The following is a 27007-nucleotide window of genomic DNA, read 5'->3' on the forward strand; positions in this document are numbered from 1 at the left end:
GAACGTGTGCATGTACCTCTGTGTCTGTGTGTTTGCATGAGGAGGGGAGGCGTGCAGGTATGTGTGTATGTGTACTTGTGTATGTCTCTCTCTGTGCGACTGTATATCTCTGCATGTGTCTGTATTTATGTGTGTCTCCGTGTGTGCATGTGTGTTCAACTGACTGTGTGTGTCTGAGTTGGAGGTGTGTGGATAGATGTGTGTCTGTGCCTATGCATTTGTGGGCATCTCTCGATTTGCATGTGTGTCTTTGGAGACGTGTGTGTGTGTGTGCGTGTGTGTTGGTGTCTGTGAGTGACTGTGCGTGTGTGCGTGCCTCTGTGGGTGTGTGTGGGGTGAGCTGCCCCCCTCCCCGTCCCCCAGGTGTTTCTGTGGAGCTAATCTAACTTGTGCTTCAGAACCAGGGAAATGACAGCGTTGGTGCCTTTCGCCTTATCTCCCAGGCTGCCGCTCTGCCAGAGGAAATTAGATTTGCTTGGCACAATCTGCTCCTCATGAGGTCATGTTGCTGTGATCTGCACGTTCTGCTCTCCTAGGTATTTGTCTTTTGATTGCTTGATGAATACCTGCCAATGTAGAGATTGAAAGAACATGAGTTTGGGTTATTTTTTAAAAAATAAGAAACATCCAGGGGTGGAACAGTAGCTGTCCATCTTCTTTCTGGACTTGGGAGCCATGATAAAGGAGATAGAGCTTTGGCTTTGGAATGGTAAGAGCTCTGTTCAAGTTTCCAGTTGTCCCCTTCAAAAGCTGTGTGACCTTGGGGAGGACACTTTACCTCTCTGAGCCACGGTTCTTTACCTGCTAAATTCAGAAGGTTCTTTGCAGGAGCAAATATAATAATAGATGAAAATGTTCTCAGAAATCCACAGAGTCCTTAAATCCTATGATGTCGAAGCAGAGAGGCCGAGCGGGAAGACTCCGGGCTCGGAGGTCAGGCAGATGTGTGTTTGGATCCTGGCTCTATTCTTTTCCTAACGTATGACCTTCAGCAAGTTATGATGCCTCTCTGAGCCTCGGATTGCTTCTCCGTTAAACAGGATATTATTTATAAAGCTCTTAGCTCACTGCTGGCCACTGTGAGGGCCCCCCCAAATGAGAGTTGTTAATATTTTGGCTAGTGCAACAGGGGTGATGGAAATATGAATACCTGCCCACTTTCAAACTGTCAGTGAGTGTAGGCAAGACATGGCCTCTGGAAGTGAGGGTGAAATGGACGATGTGATAGAAGTGATTTACTCTCATTTGTTTTTACGACTTCAAGATGCAGAGTGTTCTTGGCCTCACCATATTCCTGGCAAGCAATTCGCGTATCATCTAGAACTCAGAGGCTGTTCTAGTTGCAGAAAGGAGCTGAGACTGAGGCAGCCTCCAGCCCAGAGTGGTCCAGGCCAACTGCCGGGGGCCAGCTTTCCCACATGTCCAACCACATCCCTTCTACATGATCCCCTCACTCCAGCAAGACCTCAAACCCCCTTGCCTTGGAACATGCTGTTCCCTCCGCTGGAATACCCCTCACCACCACTCTAGCCCCAGATCGTCTGGGCTGGTCTCTAGGTGCCTCTGCTCAGGCTAAGACAGATGTCCCTGCTCTGTGTCCCTAGCCTACCCTGGATTCATCCCACCGTGCATGACGCCCAGGGCATTTGAATGATCTGCTCTGTGTCTGGCTCCCTCCCAGCCAGTGCCCTCCAGGAGGGCAGGGACGGGGGACCACAAAGCCCTTGGTGGACATTTGCAGAGAGAACACATGGAGATCAACTGTCTTCTTTCATTTTCTGTCCCCACCTCCTTAGATGCAATGCCTTCAGATATCAATCTATTCATCTGGACCCGTTTCTGACAACCATTTTGCTCAATAACAGAGATCCTGGAGAGCTTTGCTTTGTTGATTTGGTTTGGTTTGGAAGCAGATGGGTTTCTCTCTGCTGGACTGCTTGTCTTTAATGAGTGCCACGCAGGCCAGAGGACAAAAGATGCCCAAGTGTTTGACTAGCTTTATCCTGTGTTTTAGGGCCAGCATGTGGGTTTGCCATAAGGACCGTGGTTGTCCATGTGGGCCTGTGACATCAGCTTTGGAGAGTGGTTGGGGACCTAGGTTCTGGGATTGGACTGCCTGGTCCCAAGCCTCTGAGCCTCTTTGTACCTCAGTCTCCTTATCTGTAAAAGGGGATACATCATAGTACATACCCACCTCACAGAGGTTTTGTCAGCATTAAAGAAGATCATTCAAGTAAAGCCCAGTGTCTGGTGCAGAGTGAGTATTCAGTGAAGGTGAGCTAGTATTTCTGTTGCACTGCATTTAATGGAATTATCAGCCCAGGACCTCCACTGTGACTGTAACAGAGAATGAGCATCTGCAGTGAGACATCAGCCTCCATCCTGCCAGAGTTGGGCTCCAGGGACTAGACGATGGAATTACTCTTCAATTTCAAATGAGTTTTTGTGATCAGGTGGGCATAATTCAAGGAGAGATATAAGGTCTATCTGTACCTGCTGAGGCGTGAGCCTTTCTCTCCCTTAACAGCCACCTGGCACACTTAGTTGGTCACCTTACTTGGTGCTTGGGCCACCTGATGACACAGAGCAGGGTCAGTAAATGACAGCTCTCAGGCCAAATCTGGCCCACAGCCTGTTTTTGTAAATAAAGTTTTATTGGAACATAGCCATGCCCATTCACTTGCGTATTGTCTATTGCTGTTTTCGCACTATAATGGCAGAGTTCGGTAGTTGCAACAGAGACCACAAGGCTTGCAAAGTCTAAAATATTTTCTGTCTGGTCCTTTACAGAAAAGTTTGCCGACCCCTGGTGTTAGATTGAAGCAGGATTAAAGCTGATTGAGCTCAACCAGTACACCGGGCACCATCCGATCTCTCTCTCCCTCAGCCCTGACATCTGGTTGATCACCAAGACCAGATTACTTTGCCCCACTCTATCTCGTACATTTGGTCCCCCATCTCTTCCTCAAATGCCACAGCCTTAGTTAAGCCCTGTCCCCGCCCCTCTTGGCTATCACACACGAGAGCCACCACCAGCCCGTAAGGTGTCTGGGTGAATTAGATAAGGATATCTTCTCTGGGCAGATGCAGCTCCACAGCGCATCATTGGGCAGCAGGAGTGCCTCTCTGCAGGAAAACCCGCCACCTAACCCTATCGATTATACCCAGTCAAGCATGGCTCTTACACCTCTTGGTTCTATTGATTATACTGTCTCCTTGCCTCCCTGTCCAGGCAGCCCTCCACACCAGAGCTAGAGTGATCTTTCTAACCAACTATGTTCCTCTCCTGCTCGACCACTCCATGGCTCCCCCTGCCCTCAGGACAGAGCCCATGAACATGGCATTCAAGGCCTGCCATGGTCTGGTCTCGGCTGGTCTCCCAGTCTCACGGCTCACCACCTACTCAGCCCACATGACACCTGAGTGTTGTCATGCAATTTGAGGCCCCCCCAGACCTAGACTTCCACACTTGCTCATACTTTGGGGATTGGCACAGTCCTCCTTAGTGAAATACTCTGCTCTGGAAAATTTCTAGTCATCCTTCAAATCCACCACAAGCATCTTCTCCCTGTTTTGCCCTCCCTGATTCTCCCAGGCAGACTTGGGCCCTCCTTCTATAGTTCAATTCAATCTTCACAAACCATGGTCCACAGCCCATAGATGGGTCAGGATAGCAGTGTAGTGGATCTTGACAAGCACGTCTTGAAAGATGAACTAGACTAGAAAACACAAAAGTACATCGCTCTTTGTCAGGTGTGGTTATAACATAGGATGAATAGCACAGACTCTGGACCTGGACTGCCTGGGTTCAAATCTATCTCTACAGTTGATTAGCAATGACCTTGGGCAAGTGATTTCATCTTTCTGTACCTCAGTTCCCTCATCTAGAAAACAATGATAATGATAGCACTTCCTTTATGGCCACCATGAAGATTAAATTAATATACTACTAAATATATATTTATATATTATGTATAAATATATATATCTATGTATTTACCTTGGAGATATTGCAGGATCGGTTCGAGATCAACACAATAAAACAAATATTGCAATAAAGCAAGTCACACAAATTTTTTGGTAACCCAGTGCATATAAGTTACGTTTATACTATACTGTAGTCTATTACGTGTGCAATAGCATTATGTCTAAGAAAACAATGAAACAATGTACATACCTTAATTGAAAAACGATGCTATTAGAAAAATGGCACTCATAGACTTGCTCGACACAGGGTTGCCACAAACCTTCAATTGGTAAAAAACACAATATCTGAGAAGTACAATAAAGTGAAGCAAAGTAAAAGGCCATATATTGTCTGCTTAGAAAGATCTCCGGGCACATGGTGGGTGCTATAAACATGTTAGCTAGTGTATGTGTGCACATGTGCATGTGCGTGCACGTGTGTGTGACCGTGGTTTATGATGAGCATTATCTGAAAGCCTATGCTCTGGCTGCAACCTATTCTGATCCTTATTAAAGCAATTATTTGACTATGTTATGATTTTTTTTGTATTATTTTGCTTTTCTCTCTCCTTTGCTAGACAGGGAGCTCCTGGGAGGCAGTAAGTGCGTCTTATTTATCTCTGCATTCCAGGCACCTAGCATCAGGCTTAGCCGATCGATGTTTTTTGAATAAATGAGAAAATGAGGCCGAGATGCTGAAGCTGAACCACCCCAGGGTCTCCTTCCTGCAATCGCAGGACCAGAATCCTCCAGCCCCTCCCCCCAGCCCCCACCTTCTCCTGGGAGAAACACGCCAAGCCTGCCTGGGATTTGGGCGACTTTCTCAGGCTATCTGGTCCCCACGATGAGAATACGTAACCACATCTCACTGTCAGCAAGAGGAAGAAAGGCGTGAGGGACCCTCGAGCAAGAAACGGAGCTTCCAGACTGATGCTGAGGAAAATGGAAACTCCAGCTGACCTAAGAGATTTCTATAATGAGAGAAAACCAATTTAAATGCAAATAGCCCACAGCTAGTTGGGGAAAGATTCCGTGCTGCCAGAAAGGCTGGGAAAACAAACACAGCCCTCATCACGAGGTCGATTCACCATTGGACAGGAGGATTGCTTTATCCGTTTAGGATTAAAGTCTAAACTAGTGACAAAAGTCACATGCGTTGCTGGCAGCATTTTCTGGTGCTTCATGGTGCCTACTGAGAAATGGGTGTCCCTAAGGGGGGCTGTCGTCAGCCACTATCATTTACGGAGCCCCTGGCAGGCGTCGATTGCCTGGCAAGGCATAGAGGACAAAAGATGTCCCATAGATGGGCACTACCTCTGAGGGGCTCACAGCCTAAGGACCTTTAGACCCTAAAGTCAATTCTGGGGCCATAATAAGAACTAACATTTTTATGCAGCATTTACTATGTGCTAAGCCCATGGCTAAATACTTTATGTAATGGTAACTCAGCAAATTCTCACAGTGACCCTGTGAGGTAGGGCCTATTATTAGTCCCATTTTATAGATAAGCAAACTGAGGTTCTAGGACCCAGACAGGGTTCCAGGACTCTGACTCATACTCCCCCTGATGTGCTGGGAAGAGACACGGGGTGCTTGTGCCCTGTTCTCTGCAGAGCAGAGGTGCCCGAAGTCAGGATGCCTGGGGACAGAGGCTGCCCCTGGCCTTGGCCTGGGGCAGCAAAAAAATAACCCTGTTCAATAAAACAAGAAGTGTGGGTTGCTCTGCCACTAACTGGCTCTGTGACCTTGGGGGTCACTTTCCCTCTCTGGGCCTCATTTGCCTATATAAAATGAAGGGGGAGGCCTCAAATTATTTTAGGCTATAAAATCATATTATTCTAGGACTCCAGCTACCTTCAAGAATAGCCATTGTCCAGCTGATAAAACACCTCCTCCACTCTCCTTTGTGCCCCAGCCACTGCCCTCTACCCCTGCTGGCCCATATCTGTTGCAACAGAGCACTTTAATTTCCTCCTTTGGTTTCATAATTCAAGGACAGCACCATCTGCCACATTAAATCCACAGTTTCTGATAGCCTCCTTCTAAAACAAGAGATGGATAAAGGCTTCATCTGGTTATTTCATGGATGAAGCAAGAGCTGGCAAAACCAAGTGGGGACAGCTTTGGCCTTGCAAGCTGCATTAATCCCCTGATCTTCTGGGAGGGCCCCAGAGCCCATTCTGTCATCTTCACCGCCTACTCTGGCCAAGTCATCATGATGATGATGATGAGAGATGACATTTACAGAGGCGCTTCTGAGTCAGGCATTTTCTTAAGTGTTTTGTGGGTTAATTTATTTCATCCCCACCACATCTCTGCAAAGAAGGGGCTAATAATCATAGCCCCACTTAACAGATGGAGAAACTGAGGCCCAGGAGGCTTCAGAAACTTGCCAAAGGCTGAATTTGAACTGGCTGGGGAAATAAACAAATGCACCCAAAGATGGCCAGCCCTAGAGGAACTGGGCTTCATAGCTGAGTGTTCTGACTTCTGCTATTTGAGGAGTTGAGGCCACTCTCCTTTATTAAACATTCATTCAACACATTTGTATTGAGCCGCCCACAGTGTGCCAGGTGCTGCTCTCCAGGCAGCGGGGAACAAGCCCCATGGGGGCCCGCTCTCCTAGGGCTGACCTTCTCCTACAGGAGACGGGCCCCAAACAAGCAACTGAATATACAGACACAATCATTTTAGGAAAATACAATAGGGGGTGAGAGAGAAAGAAATGGGTGGATGGTCAGAGAAGCCCTCTTAGAGTGGAGAAGTTTTGAGCGGAGACGTGGGCATTCAGCTGTGCCACTGGACTCCTCTGCCTTGGCATTAGGGACATTAGGGGCCTGATAATTCTTTGTTGTGGGGTCTGTCCTGTGCATTTTAGGATGTTTAGTAGCATCTCTGGCCTCTACCCACAAGATGCTGGTGGCAGCCCACTGTCTAGTGTGACAATCACAACTGTCTCCAGATGTCACCAAATGTCCCTGGAGGGTAAAGCTGCCCCTGATGGAGAACTGCTGTGCCATGAGGTCAGCAAAGCAGGCAAATGGGTGGAAGGGGTAGCAAAGTAGACTGAGTATATAAGAAGCAGAAAGAAGACTGGTTTGGCTGGAGGGCAGTGGGCTCCTTTGAACTCTCCAGAAAGTCCTCATCAACACTTACAGAGTGTTACAGGAATTGCACCAGCTGTACCCAAGGACACAGCACATGCTCCAAGGTGGTCACGGTCAAGGTGCCTGGGGAAGGAAGCTGTCAGCATGGGGCTGTCCATGGTAACAGAATATTCCGGACGTAAGTCCAGCAGAGAGCTCCTTGGAAGGCAGTGACCACTGCCTTCCTAGAGCTGGAAGCCCTAGGGAAGGCAGTGTCTGGACCGCCTCGCGAAGAGGAGGTAGCAGGTGACTGAAGCCCTCACCTTCCCAGCACCCTGGCCCTTCCGTTTCCATTAGCAGCCACCCCGCCACCCCACACCCCGGGCCCCATCCCCCATCGCAAACTATTTTGGTGGATTTCTAATCACGGTGCCCCCCTTACCCTAGCCAAGGGGCTGTCATGAGACCCAGGCTTGGCTATTGAATTCTTTCTTCCTGGAATTAGACTATTGGGCAGAGAAACCCAAGGGCAGAGAATGGCTCAAGACAATTTTTCTAATGGAAATGGAACAAGGCATGTTCTTTTGTTCTGGCATATTTTTTACTCTCTCAACTCCCTAAGAAGCAATCGTTTCTCTCTCTTCCAAGGCCCAGTTTTTCAGCTTTTCCTTGTAATACCCTTTCGATAGATGTATATCTATTTAATTTACCGGAGTGGGATTCTGATGCTTGAAACCGCAATTAAAATAGAAACAGTGCATTGTGAACAGGGAAAAGAGAGGGTAGATTTCTGATCCATTGCACTTGGTACTTGATATTAAATAAGCTGTGTGTCCCTCTCTCTCCTAGCTGCAACCAGGAGATTCTCCAGGGCCAGAACTATGCCTTTTCCTCTTTGTACCCACAGTGCTCAGCTCAGGGCTGGCTTCTTTTTTGCATTCACCATGGCTTGTAATTACTTATGTCTTTGCGGGATAATTTGTTTACTGTCATCCTCTCCCACTATGCTGGAGGTCCCACGGAGATAGAGCATGTGTAGTCTAACCCAGCAGGGTGACCAACCATCCTGCTTTGCCTTTGTCCCAGGTGTTTCCTGGTTCTGGTCTTCCAGTGCCAGGACCAGGAAAATGCTCAGCGAATCGAGACAGTGGTCACCCCACCAGGGCCAGGCATATAGGAAGCCTTTGAGCACCATTTGTCCCTGACACTCAAGAACTACATGTTGAAATGGACAGTAGAGGCAGTCCAGCATAAGACATACTCTTTTATTCCATTACATTTCCACACCTACTGTGCCAGGGAACAAACTTGCCAGAAGCAGGGGATTCAAGGAAGGACGTCCCAGCAGCCATGGCTGCAAATGCAGATTGGAACAAGACGGGAGGGGCTTGCATGTCAGGCTAAAGAATCTGGATGTAGCACAGGTGTGGCAGATCCCAGCCGATTTAGAAGCAGGTGGAAGACCTGAAAAGGGGAATAATTTAGGAGCGATGCCTCAGCAGCTCCTCCCACGCTCTCCGAGGAAGGAAGCACTTGCAGGGGCTGCCGAACAAGGGGATGAAACCTGGGGTCGTTTTGTCATTTCTTCCGAGGATCTAGGCTGGGCAGAGAGGGGTCTTGGCTACTTCCTTTTTCAGTTGAAACATAGCCATCCAACCGCTCAGTTCAACATGCAGAAAGTCCACCCCCGGGAAACGTGAATTCATTTGTGGCTGTGTGGTGAATCACACATCTTGGCTTCTCATGGAGATCCAGAGACCGGAACTATTCCAGGAAGCCATCCTCTGGATGGATTTCACTCCTGCTCCATCAGCAGGTAAAAAACATGGATGGGCAGCCGACATACTTTGGGGGCCTGGAAATCACCAGAGAAGAACAGTTTTCTAATTCAGTCCCCTAGCCTTCAGAGAGGGCTAAGAATCTTCCTAAAATGACCTAACAAGTGAGAAGCAGAGGATGGGCTGGTCTCTCCTTAGCTTTTCTCAATAAAGAACTGAATCAGGGCTTCCCTGGTGGTGCAGTGGTTAAGAATCCGCCTGCCAAGGCAGGGGACACAGGTACGAACCCTGGTCCGGGAAGATCCCACATGCCACGGAGCAACTAAACCCGAGCACCACAACTACTGAGCCTGCACTCTAGAGCCCGCGAGCCACGACTACTGAAGCCCACGCACCTAGAGCCCGTGCTCCGCAAGGAGAAGCCACCGCAATGAGAAACCCGCGCACTGCAATGAAGAGTAGCCCCTGCTCGCCACAACTAGAGAAAGCCCGCGTGCAGCAACAAAGACCCAATGCAGCCAAAAATAAATAAATAAATTGGAAAAAAAAAAAAAAAAAAGAACTGAATCGCATAGAAGGGAGCCCCTGGCAGACAGGAGAAAGTTCTAGAAGGTGAAGAGACAGAGAAATAAAAACACTGAATCATGTGATTAGGGACTTTTTCCTCTTTAAATTGTTTTCAATCCTTCTTATTACACCAAGAAGACAATCTTACTGTGGTACTAATAGGTCTGTCACACCTCTCCAGATCTCTCTTTTAAGTGGAAATCAAACAGGCTTCAAGAGCCCAGAGTCTTCAATGGGCAACCCTATTCCTCTAGAATTCAATAATACTGCTTTATTTTCATGATATTTCTTTTTATGAGTAGCTTCTATTTGTGGCTTTCCATTTATGGTAATGAGTACATCTCCCTTTTGAATAAATGTATTTTGAGTTTTAAATGTGAGACAAGTTCAAGAAAAATAATGAGGGAAAGACTAGACCCAGTGGTATACAGCTGTTGCACAATTATTGGTGGTCCTCAAACAACTGAAGCTTGAAAACAGGGGTGGAGGTCAGAGGTCCCATGACCCCACTCACCAGAGGAGGCTCCATTCCTGTCATTAAGCAAATGTCAAGCCTGAAATGTATAAAAGTGGCTCCTTAAATGAATTAGAGACAGACACTGGAAAATGCCAGGGAATTCTTCCCATGACCTTGAACAGACAGAAACCTCCTGAGATGGGAGAGAGTAGATCTATTTGTTTAACCTGGCAAAGGACCCTCCTGGTGGGTAAGGGGTCTCCTTTCTAAACAAAAAGATGGACAGTGAATTTATATGTTTCCTATGAAAAACCACCGAAGCAGTAATAATGGCAGGCATGGTGGTAGAAAGGCAGTAGCAGCAGCTTCTACTGCTTGGCACCCTGTGCTAAGTTCTTCTGTGCTTCTGAAAGCTTCTCCCTTAATGCAAGCTCCCTATAATGCTCATGCTAACATTATCTGACATTTAAGGAGCAAATACTATGTGCTGAGACCTCTTCAAAGTTCTCTATCCATTCATTTAGTCCTAACACCAACACTAGGAGACAAGTATTATTTTATTATTATTATTTTTAATCAGTCATTAATTTTATACACATCACTGTATACATGAGACAAGTATTATTACTCCCACTTTACAGATGAGAAAACTGAGGTGTTAAGAGGCTAAGCAGCTCCACAAGGGCATAGCTAGAACAGGGTAGAAGTAAATTCAAGCCCAGGCAGCTGGGCTCCAGAGCCTGCCCCCAACTATCACACTTCACAGAGGTGAACGAGTACAGACTTTATCTCCATTTTACAGAGGAGGACTCAGGGCTTGGAAGGTAGAAAAATTAACCTAAGATCATGCAGCTACTGAATTGTGAAGTCAGCTAAACCGCTTCCCTAGGGTAAGCAGCATTTTCCTGAAAGCAAGTTATTTCATTAATTAACAAATGTTTATTGAGCATCTACCATGTGGGCAAGACCCCTCTTCTTGCACACACGTGCTCTTGCACTAGCCATTTGCAGTTGGGGGCAGTAGGTCCCTCCCGCTCTTCCCCAAGCAGGGAGGAGTAATTCGGTGACTTCTTCCTGGGACCTCTGGGTGTCTGGTTGCATCTAAGGCAGACCCGCCCAGAGGCTCGGCTATGTGGCAAAATCAGCCAACCTGGGCAAAGGCTGTAGAAACTTGATTCTGGTCCCAGTTCTAACATTTTCTGCCAGAGTCTCTGCACCTTCCAACCTCAATTTTCTCACCTGTAAAATGGAGCTCATTAAAATGGTCTGACTTAACTCACAGGGTCTTTGAGAAAAGCCAATGAGACGGCGTGGGCAAAAGTCTTTTCTTACTGCAGCTCCACATAATTGGCAGCCATTAGCTCACACTGGTGAATTTGTTTTTTTTTTAAGAGAAATTACTGTTTGCTTCTAACTGCCAAAGTTTGGGAGTTACAGAAAAACACACAGAAGCAAATAAAAAATTGTTCATTATCCCACTATCCCTTGATGATCTCTATTAACCCGTTGATGTGTTTCCTTCTGGTTCCATAAATATAAGTGTAAATATAATCATTGCCTGACTTAAAATCCAGTAGCATCCCACTGCAGTTAGAATAAAATCCAAACCCCTTGTAAACACCTCACTTTGGTTTTCAGACTCTACTTTATCCTGCCTCTACCTGCCTCTCCCCTACCTCTTCTCTCCCTACTCACACACTATTTCTCTTCCTTTATTTTTTTTTTCTAGGACTCCAACTGCATTGTCCCTCAAGGCCTTTGTCGCTCTGCCTGAAAGGCTCTTCCCCAGATCCTCATGACTAGATGTTTTTCAATATGCAGGTGGCAATCAAAATGTCAGCTCCTCAGATAATCCCTCCCTTGTTAACTCACTCTAAACTAGCCCATCTTATATCTTCTTCATGGCATTGTACTACTCTCAGGAATTACCTTGTTTATTCCTGAACACAGTCTATATGCTCGTTGTCTGACTTCCCCCCAATAATACACTAAACTTGCTCCCCTCCATACCCACAGTGCCCAGAATATTGCCTGGGACACAGCACATTAACTACTTAATAAGTGAATGAATTAGATTAATGTACTTTCAAGCTGGGATAATATTATATTAATGTTTTGCAACTTGATATTTTCACTTAATATGGTGTGACCACAATGACTTTTAATGGCAGTGTAGTATTAGTATTCCATTGAAGGGATATATCATTGTTTTTAACCAAGTCCGTGTTATTGACTAGTTGGGACGATTTTTTTTTTTTTTTACTTTATTTTGTTGAAGTATAGTTGATTTACAAGGTTGTGTTAATTTTTGCTGTACAGCAAAGTGATTCAGTTATAATACATATTCTATATTATATTCTTTTTCATATTCTTTTCCATCATGGTTTATCACAGGACATTGAATTTAGTTCCCTGTGCTATACAGTAGGACCTTGCTGTTTATCCATTCTATATGTAATAGTTTGCATCTGTTAACCCCAAACTCCCAATCCATCCCTCCCCCACTCCCCCTTCCCCTTGGCAACCACAAATCTGTTCTCTATTTTTTTGTGTGTGTGGGGGGGTACATTTCTGATTCTTGTGTTTGCAAGTGATACTATTGCAACTATCCTTGTACACACACTGTTTTGCACACCTCTATGACCATTTCCCTAGGATTAATTCCTAGCAGTAAAATCATGGGATCAAAGGGGGCTTGCATTCATCCTCTTGATACATATTGCCAGACTGGCTTGAAGAAAAGTTGTACCATCTCTGAGTTTGCTTTGATGACCCTTAGCATGTGTTCTTCTCAGTGGAATCCTCTGAAGGCAAAGGGAATGTCATTATCTCCTTACCTAAGGTTGAGGCCACTGGGCAAGACAGGTGATGTCTACTGACTGCAGAAACCTCCTTCCTTTCCAGCAACAGGTACACCTTCGAGCACTGCTGACTAGGCCCAGCACGTGATTTGTAGGCATCCTCTAAGCAGTGATGCTCTAAGGCTAGGAATCACTTCAGCTGGGCTTGAGGAGTTTATCATTCTGGAAACTGATGATAGCCTGCCCCAATCAGATTCTGTCCCAACTGGATATTCCTCCTTTTGCTTCCAAAACACGCCTTGGGCTCGGCCAGCTGGCCTCTCGCTGAACCCTGCCCATACCTGGCCAAGTCCTGTGTGCTTTTGCTCACCTGCTTTCTCTATACCCTCCTCCATCTCCTTTCTCAAGGTCTAGTGCTACTCCCGGCCCCCAACTTCTATGAAGTCCCTCAGGAAGCCCCTTCCAGCCCAGAACTGTTATTACTCTGATGACCAGTCTCTCCTCTGGCATTTCATCATCTCACTGCCCTGTGCTGTCTAGTTACCCTTGTGCCTGAATAAGTTGAAATCTCCAACTGAGGGTTTTTCTCCCTCTGGGATCTGGTCCATTGTAGAATAGTCAGGACCTTTGGAAGAGTCAGGCCTGGGATTGAGCCTCAGCTCTGCTACCTACTAGCTCTGGGCCTTTGGATGACGTATTGAATCTTTCTGAGCCTCAGTTTTCCCGTCTATAAAATGGCATTATAATAGTACTGACCTGAAAGAGTTGCTCTGAGAATCCGATACTAAGTGCTTCGCAAAGTGCTTGACACGGAACAGTTGCTAAAAACAATGGAAAAATAAGAATGTTTATCTTCATTTCGTTTGTCTCTACCTCCACAGAGGCTGAACCAGTGACATGAACAATGTTAAAGGAAACATTTGTGGATGGAATGAACATATATCATATAAGAATTCACTGTGTGTGTATTTACCTTACTAAATAGCACCCAGGGGGACCAGAACCAGCCATCTCAGGATCTAGGGGCAAAACCAGGAGAAAGGAATCTCTGTCATTAGCTGACTTCTTGCTAAGACCTGGGTCCAGTGCTCTCTTGAGAGTCAAGATACGTTATCTGATTTAATCCCCACACCAACCTGACAGGAAGATATTTTTAGGTCTCTCTGATAACAAAACCTACCCTTTTCGGACCATCTACTGTGTGCTAAACCTAGGCAAGACACTTTTAAAAAATGTTATTTCATTGAAACCCTCACATTATCCTTATGAGATGAGGATTATTATTCCTGAAGATGAAACAGGGTCAGAAAGTTTAAGAAAACCATCCAAGGGCTGACGGGTATTAAGAGAAGAGGATGAGCCAGGATTTGAAAAACAAAACAAAAACAGAAACAAAAACCCATTACCACCCTCCCCCCCAAAAAAACTAGAAACTTTTGCTACACCACCTGACTTATTGACATTCTCACAGAATAGAGCTCTGCATTCAGTTGGCGCTTAATAGGAAGGGGGTTGCAGTCACGTGGTGATATTGGACCTTCTAACAGATGCTTCAAAGAAAGCAGTTTCTATTTCCGGTGCCCACCACGATCTCCAGGGAGGTTGCTCCCCGCCCCCTCCTCTGCCTATGTTCTTGTTTTTCTCCAGGCCCTATGACTCAGCACTCAGCTCCAGATGGCTTCCTGCATTTCCAGCCTTGTTGGCTGGGTTGCCGAGGCCCTGGTGCAGTAAACTAAAACCGAAAACATGTTACAACTAAGAATGGAAACCCTCTCTTCTCTGCCCTTTAATATGAAGACCGTGGGGTCCACGACTCATGCTGGTTGGTCCTGCTAAGGCCTTCCCTTACACTGTTCAACCCTTCTAGCCCTGAGACCACCACACTCCATCCCAGCGCATCCTTGATGCCTTGAAGATGGCACCCAGGGGCCAACCTGGGGGCCAGGCTGTGCCACCGCTTTGGTTGATTGACCTTAGAAAATTTTCTTTCTGAGCCTCAATGATCAGATGGGGACACTGATATTGCCTGCCTCTGAGGAGTGTAGGGTTAGGGTTGCCAGAAAAAATACAGAATGTCCAGTGCTATAAACTGAATCCTTGTGTCTCATCAAAATTCATGTGCTAAATCCTAATGCCCAATGTGATGGTATTAAGAGGTGGGGCCTTTGGGAGGTCATGAGGTCAGAGGCTTCCTGAATGCGATGAGTCCTGATAAAAGTGACCCCAGGGAGCTCCCTTGTTCTTTCTACTACGTGAGGACACAGGAGAAGACGGCCATCTGTGAACCAGGAAAAGGGTTCTAACCAGACACCAAATCTGCCAGTGTCTTGATCTTGGACTTCTCAGCCTCCAGAACTGTGAGAAATAAATGTTTGTTTTTAAGCCACCTAGTCTATTGGTATTTTGTTATAGCAGCTCTAATGCACTAAGACACCCAGTTAAATCTGCATTTCAAATAGACAAAGATTTTGTTTTTTAGTGTAAGTGTGTTTCAAATATTGTGTTCAGATTTAACTAAGGTGTCCTGTAACTTCATTTGCTAAATTTAGCAAGTCTATGTGGTGTGTAGAGTGAGGTGACAAATGTGAAAGTTCTTTGTCACCTGTCAAGAGCTTAATAATGTCTTAACCATGAGACATGTGCATATCAACCCCTGGGCCACCAGCCTGGTCTGGAGAATAGAACAAATAGTCTTACCATCAGGTAATGTAGAATCTGTACCACCTCAGCCTGTGAATTGGGAAACCTGGGTCTTGTTTGTCAATCGACTGATCTTTGGACAGTTCACCTCTGGGGCTTCAATGCTTCCATCTTTAATTCTCCCAAATACTGGAATGAGAAACTTTGGGAAACTAGGTACCCAGAACATTCCCTATGGCTGATTGACTGGCACATGTCTGGTCCAAATCTCCTTTTGACTATAGGGTTGAAGAAGAAAAAAACAGCATGACTTACAAGTGAATTATGCAGTGAAGGATGGATTTAGCTCCAAGAGCACTGCTTAACATAGAAGAACAAAAAGAAACAACTAGTATACCATATAGAGACTACTTGTTTATTTAGGGCTTTGGGTGTCTCCTCCTACCAGAATTCTGAGGGGAGGGATTTTTTCTGTTTTGTTCCCCAGTACTAAGAAGAGTGCCAGGCCCAGGCAGTGTGGACTATTTGACTACCTGAAACCAGTTCAGCTAGCTACATTAAAGACAAATAAGTGTCATAATCTATGGGGAAGGAACTTTTCTGAGACCAGTCATCCTCCCTTCCTTGCTCAGGAGATGATATTCATGGCGCCACATGGCCCCAAGTTTATTTTTGTTTGTTGGTTTTTTGTTTTGTTTTATTCTTATTTTTTGGCTGCACCACGCGGCTTGTGGGATCTTAGTTCCCTGACCAGGGATCGAACCTGGGCCCTCGGCAGTGAGCACGCAGAGCCCTAACAACTGGACCACCAGGAAATTCCTGGCCCCAAGTTTCTTTTTGTTTTTGTTTTTGTGTTTTAAGGAACTTATTTTTTAAAAAATATGTATTTATTTTTTTTGGGCTGCCTTGAGTCTTCGTTGTTGTGCGCAGGCTTTCTCTAGTTGCAGCAAGCGGGGGCTACTCTTCGTTGCGGTGCACGGGCTTCTCATTGCGGTGGCTCCTTTTGTTGCAGAGCACGGGTTCTAGACGCGTGGGCTTCAGTAGTTGCGGCACGTGGGCTCAGTAGTTGTGCCTGGCGGGCTCTAGAGCACAGGCTCAGTAGTCTTGGCCCACAGGCTTAGTTGCTCCGCGGCATGTGGGATCTTCCCGGACCAGGGCTCGAACCCGTGTCCCCTGCCTTGGCAGGCAGATTCTTAACCACTGCGCCACCAGGGAGGTTCCAGGCCCCAAGTTTTTAGAGCAATTTTTACCACCTGTCAACAAAATCTCCCCTAATCAGTGACCAACTCAAGTGTCCAATGACTAGGGCCCAAGGGCTGGGTTGCCTGGTCTGCATTTCCCCAAACTCCTCAAAGATCTGCCGCCATGTTTGTTTGTTTTAAAAGAGATTTGTCATTGGCTGCCATGACACTAATGAATGCCCAGTACCCAGTGAGTATTTGTATTCCATGACTGGCTGGCTCCACCAATAAAAGAAGGGCAGGCTGACCTCAGGAATTTCTTAGCATTCAGAAAGTCATCTTGGAATTTGCCTCTTACAAGCAACTCTCCAAAGGGGGGCCTGATATTGTTGGGGACATGGGAGTGGCTCACTGATTCTTGCAGCTGCATTTAGGTCCCCTCACCTCAGTGTGGTCCTTCATTCAGCTCTACATGAACTGTCACTATGTCAGCATTCTCCCCCTTAGTTCTCAAAGCTGCTCCCCCATCTCCATTCCTGTCACCTGCCCTAATCCAGGCTTCCCCATCTGTCCCAGGACTTGCAGACTTTCCTCCTCAAATCCATCTTCCCCACTGCCCCAGAATGATCCTTTAGTAAACCAAGTGTCAGCTGCGGTCAGCTTGTCCCTTATCTCCCATTCTATAAAATTTAGGAAGCCTGACGCTCTCCCTAAAATGTTTCTTTGTAGGAGATAGGGGGACACCAGGGTTATACTCTCATGGCCATTTCTGGCTTTGAATACCTGCTTCCACTGAATTCGCCCAGGATAGGAATTGAATACCTTGCACACGCATGGGTGCCATCCAATCATAGATCACATCAACCCAGCTGTGGCTTTGGCCCTTTTCCTTATTTCCCAACGCCCAAAACTCATACCAGTCATTTTTGTGAGCATTATACTTTTCCGAATTTTTCTGGATGCAGAAATTTATATGTCAGCAAAGCATCAACTTAAGTGTTTTTAATGATGTACTTTGAAATAAATATGAAATGCATGAATTCACTCTCTTCATTTTTTTAAAAAAAGTTAAAGCATCAGAGATAAAGCTAATTAGATGGAACGGGAAGATGGAGGAACATGATTTCTCGACATCACCACTGAGTCCCCATCCAGCCCTGGACTGCTTACCTCTTGGACTTCCTGTTGCGAGATACAAATAAACTGCTACACACTAGGCTACTGTGAGCCAGGTTTTTTGCTCCTTGCCGTGAACACAGTCCTATCTGACACATTCCTCATCCGGCACTGAACCTGCCGCTTCTCATCAATTTCTAGCCTCTTACCCATATTTGTTTTTCTACCTAGCATTTCATCACTCGCTGAAGATACACTATTTCTTAATGGTTTACAAGTTTACTGTTTTCCCATAAGAACGTTGGCTCCATGAGGAAGGAGCTGGTCTTGCTCCCATGATATCCCTAGGGTCCAACACAATACTTGGCATATAATAGGTGCTCCATACGTCTTTGTCAAATAAATGGGTGAACACAAATTTGATCATGTCCCTCCCTGTTTAGAGGATAAAATCCAAACTGCTCAGATGGGCAATCAAGTCCATTTCTGCCCTGGACTCTGCCTGTCCTACCTGCCCTGTCCCAAACCACACTTTTTGCTGCTGCTTCTGTCTGCACTGACTGCTGAGGCTTTGCCCAGGCTGCACACACACATTATTGAGCACCTACTCTATGCCAGGAACTCTTTTAGGTCTAGGCGAGAACTCAATGAACCAGACAAATAGAGTTTCCGTCCCTGAGGAGTCCAGCAGAAAGGACGGACGTTGGCCAAGTAGCTACAGTGTGTTCAGTCTTAATAAAAGGGGGGCTAAGGGAATTATGAGAGTTCCTCAGTCTCTATGCAGCAAACTCCTATTCATCCTTTAAAGCCCAGTTCCAATGTTACCTCCTCTAGGAGGCCTTTTCCATGTCTCTGGCCTGAGGTAGGTGTTCCCCATAGACACTTGCTACACAGCCCAAGCCACAGAACTCAGCCCACTTTATTATCTTTTCCACCTCCTTGTGTGTCTCTCCAGCCAGCCTATGAGCCCTGTCTTACTGCTCTCTGTATCCCCAAGGTCCAGTGCAGGGCTCGTCATGGACGTTTTTATGAGTTCAGCAACTGACCTGTCCCTTCCTTGGCCTGCCCCAATCCTCCCCAGCCCCCTTTCCCTTGCTCAAGTTTCAGGCTGCCTTGGTCTCTCCCTTCCACACTCAGCTCCCCAGGCGTTTCTTCATCTTGTTCTGAATTAACCCTTCCTCTCCTGAGGGAAACTGTAGATTGGGGAAGTACCGACTTCCTCTTGGGCTGTCTAAGCAAAGCTTACGTAAAAGGCCAAGAGAGATCACCCTATCTAATAGTGATAGATTTTATGCTTTTGTTTCCCTTTATTCCTCAGGCTAAGCCCCACTTGCCCTCCTCCCCTTCCTTGTCTTGCGTTGTCACCCAACTATACTCTCTTCCCAGAATACACCAGACTTCTCATGCCTCTGCACTGCTGCACATGCTGTTCCCTCAGCCAGAAATGCTGTTCCCCTACCCCTCCTTCTTAATGAAAGCAACCACACGCTTTGAGGCCCAGCTCATGTGTTAGCTCCTCAATATGGCTTCTCCGATGCCCCCTCTCCCCTCCCCAAGCAAAATGAATTGTTCCCATGGTGCTCTATGCTTTCTTGACTATGACCTCATCCCAGGACATCTTGGAGGTTCATCCATAGTACACTTACTCTCAGACAGCGAACTTCTCACCATCTGGATCAGCGACAAGTCTGCGCCCAACCCCTCTTTGTCCTGCAAGTGTTCAGTCTAGGGCTTGGCAGCCTCAAAACCAAATAAATGATTGCTGCTGTGGGTGGCTGAGGTCTTGGACAGGGGGTGAGAAGGAGCGGCTACCCCTTCTGGTAATAGCACCTGGATTGGTCCCTGAGGAATCATCTCTCCCCTTTCCACCCATCTGGTTTGGGTGGTACTGATCAAGTCTCAGGGCAGAGCATATGATCCAAGGTAACCCAATCAGATAGCACAACTGACCTCAGTGCTTGCCCAGTGCTGGTTAGGCCATCCAAGCCTGGCCAATCAGAGCATGGCAGCAAAATTAAAGATAAGTATGGAAATTGGGGGAAAGGCAAACGAAGGCAGAAGAAAAATGATACACCAAAAGTAGAGTCAGTGTCCCTAGAAAGTGTCCATGAAGTCCAGGATATTTGACAGTCTGGCTACTCATGGCTCTGTGCTTCCAAAGGACCAAAGTGTTCCTACCCTAAAAATCTGTGTGGGAGAAACAAGGTCCATCTAGAGTTAAACGAAGCAGGATGAGGCTGTGGTCAAAGAGCATGCACTTTGGAGTCAGACCATCTGAGTCTGAATCTTAGCCCTGCTGTTTGCTAACTGTCCTTTATCTCTCTGACCCTCGGTCTCTTCATCAAGAAGAGGAGAAAGAGGAGAATATCAATTGGCAGGGTCACTGTAATAAGTAGGAAGTGCATGTAAGTAGCAGTTATTCAACTACTACTGTTATCCTATTGTCATTATTAGTTGGTGGTCTGGTACAATAATCCAGGGTAGGAATGCCAAGGCCAACGACAAGGCTTAAGCTAGGACGCAGAGAGTAAAAACAGAGAGAAGAGAGAATAAATATTATCCAGGTGGTGTTAGAAATCTTTTGTTTGCAAATGACAAAAACCCAACTTTAAAACATGCATAAGCAAAGGGGAACGTATTAGTTCACGTAGCTGAAAAGCGAGAGGTACATTTTGAGTTTCACAAATGGCTGCAAGGCTGGGTGTCCTGCTTGCACGCTTGTCTCTGGGGTGACCTCATTCTCAGGCGACCACCATGCGTGCGGAGGCTCTAGTTGCTACAAGCATCTAGCAATCCCTGTAGACAAAAAAGAACGTCTCTTTCCCAGCATTTCTGGTAAATATCTTGGAACTGAGTCTCACTGGTTATGGGTCCACTATGCTCCCATCCAAGAGCCAATCAAGGGCAAGAGAGAATGCTCTGATTGGCTACGCCCGGGCCATGTGACCAGACTTAGTGTTTGGGAGGAGGAGAGAATCCAACTTCACCCAGGCTGAGGGGGAAGCGGGTCTCCACGGAACACTGGGGTGTTGTCACCCAAAGAAAGGGGGATATGCTGGGAAAAAAACCCAGAACAACAGCTGTGCCCTACAGAAGGAGATTAGTAGGGCCCCAGCAAGGATTAGACGTGGAAGGCCAGAGAATCAACAAGCTCAATGCTGACCGGGCGGTTTTGAGCCTGCGGCCCCCGACTTTGGTCCCCCACTGGCATCAGGAACATGACTCAGCAGCGAGACCGCCACACATGGGGTTTTGCAACTGACCTTTCCCCTCCTCCCCAGCCCTGAGTCGGTGTGTCCCAGCTGGACCCAGCTCCTGCCTGGAAATGCCCCCTGCCTGGAAATGCCCTCTGCCTGGAAATGCCTCCTGCCTGGAAATGCCCCCTGCCTGGAAATGCCCCCTGCCTGGGCCTCTGCCAGTTCCTGGGACAGGGAGGGTCTCTGGCCTCCTCACCCCAGCGCTCCCATTTCACTCTTCCTCCTTGCCCTGGGGCAAAGTCTGGGGATTGTTGAGAAAACGGTCAACCGCCACCTTGCACTTTGGTTGCGCAGCACGTGGCCAGTGCTGTGTGGCTCCCCCACCCCCAGCCAAGCAGGGGAGAGACCAGGACTGCTTTGCAGATGCCCCAGTGCCCAGAGACAAGCATGGTCAAGGGCTTCTCAGCCTCCAGAGTGATAAAATAGGGATAATAATAACTGTCCCAATCAGTCCTCGGTCAGTAAATAGCAGATAAGGTCACGCTGAGAGCACACCCTTTGAGAGCAGGGGCTCCTGCCCTCAGTTGACCTTTCCTGAGCACCTCCAGCATTCCAGGCTTGAGTTGTTTAGTAGGACAGAGAGGAGAATTAAATCCAGTCCCTGCCCCCAAGTTGCTCAGGAGTTAGTTACTCTAGGAGACAGACAGGTAGCAATCAGCCCACAGTACAGAGTTCTTTTATAGAAGGAAGCAGCAGGGGCTTGGGCAATACACAGGAGGCATAGAGGGGACAGCCTGGGGGCAACTGGGAGGGGCCAGGCCAGGGGGACAGGGACTGAGCTGACTTCCAAAGGAGAACTTGCCAGCTGGTTGGAGAAAGGAGGGAAAGGGCATCCCGGGGCAAGAAGCATGTGCAAAAGCAAAAGTTGCTTAGGAGGCTGTTAGTGGAGCCCAGGGCGCAGGGAGGGGAGATGCGAAGAGAGAAACTTGGAGCAGCAGATGGGACCAGTGTTCAGAAGTTCTAAATGGGGGAGAGGTCAGGTCTGATAGAGACCTCTGGTTCAGGTCTTTTCATCAGAAACAATTGAACAGAAGCTCTGGCAGAGTAAAGGTCTCCCTTCCATAGGAAATTGACTTAGCGAAGATTTGGGGCTCCCGGGGAAACACACAGGGAAGCCTGACTTCCCAAGAAACCCCATCCCAGCCTCTTATATCCATTGGCACATCTGGTGCCAGTTTTTATTTCCTACATTGTCACCCCCATAAATCAGTCTCCTTCCTGAGAAGTCACAGGATGATTGGACTGTAGCAGTAGTCAGAGGGAGAAGGCACATGTCTCCTGCCCGCCCCAGCTGGCCAGGTCAAGCAGCCAGGCAGATGCCCAGCCAGCAAAGCCTGCATGTGCTGAAGGGGCCTTACAGGAGGGCCTTCTCTTTCTGTCCCCTTGTTTTGTCATTTCAAAGTCAAATTGCTGTTTGTTTGGGAAAGGCGAAAGACCCTTAGCCATCTGTTCCTGGCTGTGTGACCTTGGCCAAAGCCTGTGAGCCTGAGCTTCCTCAGCTGAAAAGGTGATGCAAAGGGGCCCTAGATTCAAAGCGCCTGTGTGAGGGGGAGGGTGCCACGCTCACTCCCTTCTCCCAACTCCCTCCTTCGAGAAGCCTGGGGGTCTCCTCTCCCCCCCCAGACCATTGACTCTGTCACTGTGCAGCTGGGAAGACTGAGGTCCAGAGAGTTCTGGGACTGACTCAAGATCTCACTTGGAAATAAGAAAACCAAGAACCTGATGTTGTTTTCCTCTCCTTTCCCCCACCAGACCATGCTGGGGGCACCGGGTAGCAGCATACACCCCAGTCAGAGATTCACCCTAGATCAGGTCACAAACCATAGTCTACATATTTCAAAAGTCATACACCAAGTTAATGAACGACTAAAATATGCTTTACCGCCTAATGTGACGGGGCTTCCTAATGACCTGGAATTAGGCCTAACTCTGCAGTTTTACAGCAGAACATGGCAGCTGCTTTCCCATCCTCTGTGTTTTCTTGCGCCGTAAGGGGGCAAGTAGCCCACACATTGCCCCCAACCCCCGCCCAGCAAGCAGCACCCACTGGCCACCCAAGAGAAGATGGAATGGGGGAGAGGCCTGCAGAGACCTGGGAAGTGGGCTGGGACATTTAACCAGGAATCCCAGAGTCCTGGGAACCCAGAGTCCCGCTTGGAGGGGAGATACATGGCTTCCAGCTGGGCACAGCCCCTCGTTCCCCAAGACTCCTCACTTGTGGGGAAGGAAGAGGGCCCGAGTGGGGTCCTCTGGACTGCAGGGCCCAGGGCTGAAGTCCCTCTTGTCCTGGTCAGAGGGTGCTGGACAAGGAGTCAGGAAGAAAACATCAGGTTCTTGGTTTTCTTATTTCCAAGTGAGGTCTTGAGTCAGTCCCGTAACGCGCTGGACCTCAGTGTCCCCAGCTGCACCTCAGTGTCCCCAGCTGCGCAATGACAGAGTCAATCTATCTAGTCTCTGAGCTTCCTTCTGGCTCTGGCCCAGGGTCCTAACGCTGACCCTGCCCTTCCTCGGGCCAGCGGGTATCATTCAGCAGCTTCCCTAGACCTTCCTGCCTGGGGCTGGCACCTCCGAGGGCACCGTTATCCTCAGGATTGAGCACCTGGGCTCCCTACACAGCAGGCGCAGAGTTGAGAAGCAAGCAAACTAACAAAAGCTTCCATTTATTTCATCTGTGACCTGGGATCATAAACACAGTCTTGCCAATACAGGTGCCCAGGTCTCCCAGGTGGGCCAGGCTTCATTACATGCCTGTTTACAGCCTGGTTGGTTCTCCCAAGCCAGGCCTGTAATCAGGATTTTTAAAGAAAATAAGTGAATTAGGCAAATGGAGAGGCCAGAGGGTTCCTGTGAGTTCTGCAGGGCTGGGGACAGTCCTGGTGAGGACAGATAAGGATGGAGGACGAAGGGAGGGGAGGGGAGGAGATGGGGGGAGGGGCACAGGAGGAAGAGCAGAATCATTATTACCATTTAGTGAGTTTTACCAACTTTTATATAGATTTGCTCAGTGATTTAAGGATTTCACGGAGCAGTAGAATTCTCTCCTTTCCAATGCCTGATTTTGGGAGCTGAAAAATGAGTGAGTTGCTCATTTTTAATTTTGCCAAGGAAACACATTAAAAAAACAAATATCCATTCAATTGTTTATTCATCTGAGAAATACTTATTGAGGGTCGACTATGTGTCAGGCACTATTTCAGGGTTAGTGTGATATAGCTGTGAATGAAATAGACAAAAATCCCTGTCCTCGTGGAGAAAGTCAGACAATGGACCAAAACAGGAAATAAATAATAGGCCCGATGGTGTTAAGTACCACATGGAGGAAAAACAAGGCAGGGAAGTGGATAGGGCACACCACGATGGGCTGTACTTTTGAACAGGGGTCAGGGAAGGTGTCCTTGAGAAGGAGACATTTGAATAAAGTTCTGAAGCTGGTGAGGGAGTGAGTCTTGTGGGTGGACAGGTGAGTGGATTAAGGGTTCCAGGCAGAGCGGATGAAGAACAAAGGCCCTCAGCCCTTTCAACCACAAAATAATAAAAATAGAGGAAAGATATAATCTCAGAAGAAAGGCCAATCCTTCTTAAGGGAGGGCAATTGGAAACCTATTATGGTGATAAATATCACCACATCACTATCTATGTCTATGTATCTATCTACATAATATAGAGAGAGATCTATAGATTCGGATACATATGTGTATATTCATCGTCATTATTTTTCTCGTTATGTCGTGCAAGAGTAAAAAACTTGTCCCAAGTCAGTATTTGTCTGCAGATGAACATATGGCAATGTATTGTTTGCATTTTTTAAGTGAGGCATCTGAGCCTCGGAGAGGGAGATGGGCTTGCCCAGGGTCATAGCAGCTGGTACCCACAAGGTCAGTATTTTACCTAGACCCAGGGCCTGTGCTCTTAACCATGAGCCACGCTGGCCTGCTTTGCTGCCATACCTCCTGACCCCAGCCCCAGGGCTCCACAAGTGCTGGTTAAAAGAACAGCTTGGCCATCTGGTTGAACCTGATTTTTGTTCCTTTTCTTCCCCAAACTGTGGGCCCAGGAAGTTGGGGAGGTATGGACAGCCACTGAGCTGGCAGGGCGGAGGGTTGGTGGGTAGGGCTGCAAACTTTGCTCCTTTCTCGAGATCAGTGGGCAGCTCCCTGGCACTGGGCCTGCTGGGGCCTTTGTGTTGGCATTTGCCCCGATCAGGAAGTCTAGTTATGCTGGCCGGGTGTGGCCTAGGAGACAGCATTGCTTCAAACCAATTCATGCCAGTGAGCATGTTACAGGCATTTGCTCAGGGCCCCACTCCATGTTGGGAACTTTTTTTTTTTTTTAATTTATTTTTTGGCTGCGTTGGGTCTTCATTGCCGCATGTGGGTTTTCTCTAGTTGCAGCGAGCTGGGGCTACTCTTCATTGTGGTGCACGGGTTCTAGGCACGTGAGCTTCGGTAGTTGTGGCGTGCGGGCTCACAGTTGTGGCTTGCGGGCTCTAGAGCACAGGCTCAGTAGTTGTGGCGCATGGGCTTAGTTGCTCCGCGGCATGTGGGATCTTCCCGGACCAGGGCTTGAACCCGTGTCCCCTGCTTTGGCAGGCGGATTCTTAACAGCTGCGCCACCAGGGAAGTCCCTATGCTGGGAATTTTGTAGGCCATCTCACTGAAATGAATCCTCTCCACAGCAGTGAAAGGTTCATTCAGTCATTCAGACCTTCATTCCACCAGAGTTTACAGAATGCCGTTTCACTCCAGAGAGCGCTGTCTGAGCCTCAAAGATGTGCCAGATATTGTGCCCTGCACTTGTATTCTTATTTAAAGAAGTATTAATTAACCTATCTATGAAACCAGAAACATAGAGACATAGAGAACAAACTGCTTGTTGCCAAGGGAGGGGTTTGGGGGAGGGATGGAGTGGGAGCTTGGGGTTAGCAGATGTTAACCTTTCATATATAGAATGGATAAACAACAAGGTCCTACTGTATAGCACAGAGAACTATATTCAGTATCCTATGATAAACCATAATGGAAAAGAATATTAAAAAAATAATATATATATGTATAATTGAATCACTTTGCTGTACAGCAGTAATTAACGCAACATTGTAAATCAACTGTACTTCAATTAAAAAATAATTTAAAAAAATAATGAAGTATTAAATTAAAGCATGATATAGGGAGAGATTCTTTGGGGTGTTTGGAGGGGTTTATTCAGATTGGAGGAGACCTGGAGAGGTTTTGAGAGGAAGTGAGATCTGGGCTGGATCCTGCAAAGCCGGGGTCTTGGAAAGTTTAGGTGGAGAAGAGCATTCAGGCAGGAGGAATGGCCCAAGCAAAGGCTGGACAGCCAAATAAAGAAGGGTGAGTTTGAAAACCAAGAGCTGACCCTCTGGAATGGGATTTCCCTGCAGGACAGTGCAAAGAGAAGTGGTCAGTCGGAGAGGAGGCTGGGAAAGAAGGTTCCCCCACTGGTCTCCGCGTGCCCTTGGGTCAGTCACTTACCTCTCTGACTGTTTGCTGTCCTGTAAATCAAGCTTCATTATCCTCATCCCACCTGTCTTACAGGGAAGTTTTGAAGGTCTAGGGGACCTTATAGATTTTGCTATGCAGAGAAAGGGGTCACTTGCTTTCTTTGGCTTTCTTTTGGCTTTCCTTTAAGTTCCCACAGCCCCTGTTTAGTCTCTGTCCCGTTGGGCATGTGGGACCTCAATAGTGTCCTCAGGGCTGGTCTCCAGCCATAGCTCACCAGGCCCCTGAGGAGCTCCTGGAGGTCAAGGGTGTGTCCTGCCCATTTGCATCCCTGGGGCCCACACATGGCCTGTGCATGAGGTAGACGGTCAGAGCCGTGGGATCAGCCTCACCCCAGTCTGAGTCCCCAGTCAGTCCCCAGTCAGATTGCCTGTGTGACTCCCAGGGAGTCACTTCCATCTCTGAGCCTCAGTTTCCTCATTGGTGAAATGGGTGTGATAACAGGGTGAGACTTAATGGGCAGTGGCTGGCGAGGCTTCCTGGCTGACCCAATCCAGTGAGTCCTCCATGACAGGCTGCGGTCACTGGTGTACACCAGGGCCCTCACCACCTTTCCCAGGAAATCCAGGGGCCAAGAAGGCTTTGCTGGCCCAACTCACAGGACTGTGAGGGCAGGAGGGGAGCCCACCTGATGGTCAC

At 47.5% G+C, this 27007-nt stretch overlaps 2 long non-coding RNA genes across 3 annotated transcripts in view; one reads left to right on the plus strand and one right to left on the minus strand.

Annotated features, from left to right (window-relative positions):
• The window catches only part of LOC309623859, a 58593-nt gene that overhangs the window by 29491 nt on the left and 2095 nt on the right, over positions 1–27007 (plus strand). The gene's annotated exons all lie outside the window — the stretch shown is intronic.
• The window catches only part of LOC309623860, a 35576-nt gene continuing 16009 nt past the window's right edge, over positions 7441–27007 (minus strand). Inside the window, exons 2-3 of one of the 2 annotated variants that reach the window (XR_014241695.1) lie at positions 13412–13674; positions 7441–8907 (exon numbers count right to left, since the gene is read on the minus strand). This is a non-coding gene — a long non-coding RNA (uncharacterized lncRNA). Of the gene's footprint in view, positions 13675–27007 lie in introns of both variants that reach the window. The other variant, XR_014241694.1, reaches the window with a different exon arrangement.

This window comes from Balaenoptera borealis (genome assembly GCF_965194805.1).
Source record: "Balaenoptera borealis genome assembly, chromosome: 2".
Classification (NCBI taxonomy): domain Eukaryota; kingdom Metazoa; phylum Chordata; class Mammalia; order Artiodactyla; family Balaenopteridae; genus Balaenoptera; species Balaenoptera borealis.